Here is a 4,172-nt window from a genome sequence, read left to right as displayed (position 1 = left end):
CATGAAAACTTAACAAACCTTAAAAACTTTAAAAAAAAACTTTAAGGAGAGTTTATAAACCTTCTAATCAATTTAAAATAAGTTGAAAAATACTTTGAAACATCGATTTCATTTAAAAATCTCGAATTCCACCATTAACGCCCCAAATTTCAACATTTACACAAAACCTCAGATTTAATAACTTAAAACTCGATTTAAATAACTAGATTACATTCGAAACTAATAAGAAAAATGAAACGTTATCTTAGTTGGGGAAAAAACGAATGTTTGATTGTAAATCCGAGGAAACCCACAAGTTGCACAACAGTAAAATCAACAGTGTTTTTTTTATGCTTTTTTATGGAATTCTAGGGAGGTTTAATACTTGAAAGTTAATAGAAACCAAAAGAATTGAAGGTTGGGAGATCAAAATAGGAGAATGGTTCTTGGGGATTTCAAGGGACGGTAAAAAGGGTGAAGGGAAAAACTTTCGTGAGTTTCTTGTATATGGGGGGAAAGAAATAGGGCAATTTTAAACTTTGGTATGTTTACCTTTGTGGTACTCTTAATTTTAACCCATTTTTCAAACCAGTCCACATTTTAAAATTAATGGTCTTTTCTACATCATTTTCACAAATTGATTTAAATTTCAAAAATCCATAGTCGAATATATTTATCGAGTTACCATACCTCAAAATTTTTGAACTCATTCCAAGCCAAAATCCCTAAATTATCCTCAAAACTTTTAGACCTAATTTTGGGGTGCAACATTACACGTACAATTGAGTCAAACCAAATTTTTCACATGTACAATTGCTTCAAATCAGAGTTCTATCACATTGTATTAGAGTAAAGTGTATTGATAATGTTAAAATTTAATCAAGTTTTGAGTGTAATGGTAAGGCACATTACATTCCTAAGAGAAGAACACAAGTTCAAAACTTGGAAATGACATTATTGGGAGAAGTTGTCATAGATCTAAAAATCTTAGTATTCCTGAACTACAAAAATTATATGAAAAATACATTAATAATAAAAAATAATATTAAGATTAATCACTAAAAATAAACACAAAATATAAAAAAAAATATATGAAATTATTTGTATTTGCCAGTTGATTTTGCTCATACAAATTGAGCTTTTGACAAGTTTTTTTTTTTTATGGATACAACCAAATTTGTTAATTAATAATAAAACATAATTTATTATAAAAATATTTTACTATTATAAGATCTTTTAAATATTTAAAAATAATCTTTTTTAATATTTTATTTTTTTATAAGGGATAGAAGAAAATAATCTAAAATTTATGTAAATTCAAATTTGAATATAAAAGATTTAGTACTTGTGTTTCAATTTACTTATAATAATAATAGAGTAAACTATACAACAGTTCTACTAACTATTTTTAAGTATTTTTTTTTGTCTTTTTATGTAATTCAGTTAACTTCGAATAGCTTTATAACAGAAAAAATAATATAATAGTTTAAAAAGTAATATAATAATAAATTTACCTCTCAATGATTATAGATTATGTCAATTTAAATATAATTATAAAGAAATTAACTTTTAATATTTACATATTATTTCATTTTAGTTTTGATTCTATAAAAATTTATAAAATTCTTTTGTTAAAAACTTAAAAAATAAAATAAAAATACATAAGGTATCTATTTTTAATATATATATATTACAAAAATTCTACCATAAATTAACTCCTTTGCAGAAATTGTAACATAAAGGGTACTTCATTACAGAAGACTACAGAGTGTTAGAACTTAATTTGGTTGAATCCGTTTTAGTTATCATTGGCGAAGGAAGCCATGGAGGATTAATGAAGTAATCTTTAATTATGTTATAATTTCTTAAATGAAAAGTTAAGGTTTTTTAAAAATTTTATAATATATAGGTTTATAAAATATTATTTGTTTTTTAAAGCTTAAGATTAAATTGAATAATTATTATGGTAATTTGAATTACATGAGGAAAATGGAATTTAAGTATAAATAGTGTATTTAAGCAATAATAAAACTAATGATTGCATGTAATCCAGATAAATGGAGTCATGAACCATCAAAATCTCTAATTGGAAGAGCTACACAAATCTAATTCAAGTCAATCTAGTCATCCTTGTCGCTTCTTTACATTAACCCTTCCTCATCTTACATATATTGGCAGGTGCAGTAAAAAAGAAAATTAAAACTCGCCTCCTTTTTTGCCTGCATCTGTTACTTACTTTTTCACAAATTTAACTTCATAAACAAAAATAAAATTTAACTGTTTCTTTTTAATATCCCTTCCCAATTATTTCTTTCCTGGACCAAGGAAGAAAACTAGAAATCCCGAATAGTATGTTAACACCGTCCTTTGAGGAGGATGAGGAGTTTCCGTCGACGCCAGGCAAGTTCAAGATCGACAGATCCCACAACATAAACCGCCACTTTCGTCGTTGCTTCGCTTCAACCAGCACCATGTTCTTCTGGCTCTGTTACTGATCGCATTCACAGCTTCGTATTTGAGCTTTCAAAGTTTCGTTGAATCCCGTAGCCGCTATTTCACTTCTTCTTGCGGTGCCATACAATGGGAGAACCAAGTTCGTAACTCCGGTCACGTCCATCGTTCCAGTGGTATGTCCGTTTTGGTAACTGGAGCGGCTGGTTTCGTTGGCTCACACGTTTTCCTTGCCCTCAAAAAACGCGGAGACGGAGTCGTGGGGCTTGACAACTTCAATAATTATTACGATCCTTCGTTGAAAAAAGCTAGGAACTTGCTGCTTAATAGCCACCGCATTTTCGTCGTTGAAGGTAATTTGAACGACGCCAAACTACTGGCTAAGCTTTTCGACACTGTGGCTTTTACTCATGTGATGCATTTGGCGGCTCAAGCTGGAGTCAGGTACGCCATGGAAAATCCGAACTCTTACGTTCAAAGCAACATAGCCGGCCTCGTTACGCTTCTCGAAGCTTGCAAGTCGGCTAATCCCCAGCCGGCGGTTGTCTGGGCCTCCTCCAGTTCGGTTTACGGTTTAAACGAAAAGATCCCTTTCTCTGAAGCGGACCGGACCGACCAGCCGGCAATTTTATACGCGGCCACAAAAAAGGCAGGTGAAGAAATTACTCACACTTACAAACCATATCTACGGCCTGTCAATTACAGGGCTACGATTTTTCACGGTGTACGGTCCTTGAGGAAGACCGGATATGGCGTATTTTTCGTTTACGAGAAATATTTTACAAGGTAAACCGATTACGATATTTCGGGGAAAAAATCGGGGGGATTTGGCTCGAGATTTTACCTACATTGACGATATCGTGAAAGGTTGCTTGGGATCGATAGATACATCAGGGACAAGCACCGGGTCGGGTGGCAAGAAAAGAGGACCTGCCCCGTATAGGATTTTTAATTTGGGCAATACGTCGCCGGTTAGGGTGCCTGAGTTGGTGAATATTTTGGAGAGACATTTGAAGCTGAAAGCAAAAAGGAATATTTAGATATGCCTGGGAACGGCGACGTTCCGTTCACTCATGCCAGTATCTGTTTGGCCGAGAAAGAGTTGGGATTTGAGCCTATAACCGATTTGCAAACCGGGTTGAACAAATTTGTTAAGATGGTATTTATCTTATTATGGTTATAATAACCACAATGCTGTAGAATAAAAGAAAATTTGTAGAATAATTTATTTTCTTTTTCTTTTTTATATTGTACAGAGATTTTCTTATTATTCAATATTATTTGAGGGATTATTATCATTTCAGGTAAAGATGAGGATTACACAATTCTTTACGTGATTTTTTTTTTCAATATCACAGTTTAAAAAATGGCATAATGACTTTTGTTTACCCTCCAATTTTACAAAAACATCATTTCAGTCCTCTATTTAATTTTTTTTCCTCTTTTAACCTTTTTTACTTGCATTCTTTTGTCAAATAATCCTAAAATGGATGAAAAAATTAATGTTTGTTAACTTTACAGACATAACATACATGTTGATTCTTATGTAGATGACACGCCAGTATTTAAATTAGTTTTTAAAATTTATGAAGTTTTTATATTTTTTAAAAATAGTTTTATAATCTCTTAATTGAATTTTAAAAAACTAATTAAATACTGACATGTCATTCATGTTTATACAAAGTCAGCAAAGTTAAAAAAATATTAACTTTTTTATTAATTTTGAGATTATTTGACAAAAA

At 31.1% G+C, this 4,172-nt stretch overlaps 1 pseudogene; it reads left to right on the top strand.

The window, feature by feature from the left end:
• The first annotated feature begins 2,119 nt into the window (after window positions 1–2,119).
• Window positions 2,120–3,708, top strand: LOC107917574 (UDP-glucuronate 4-epimerase 1-like; annotated as a pseudogene).
• The last annotated feature ends 464 nt before the right edge of the window (window positions 3,709–4,172 follow it).

This window comes from Gossypium hirsutum, chromosome A08 (genome assembly GCF_007990345.1).
Source record: "Gossypium hirsutum isolate 1008001.06 chromosome A08, Gossypium_hirsutum_v2.1, whole genome shotgun sequence".
NCBI classification, from domain to species: domain Eukaryota; kingdom Viridiplantae; phylum Streptophyta; class Magnoliopsida; order Malvales; family Malvaceae; genus Gossypium; species Gossypium hirsutum.
The sequence above is the reverse complement of the archived record's forward strand: the minus strand, read 5'-3'. Positions and strand labels throughout refer to the sequence as shown.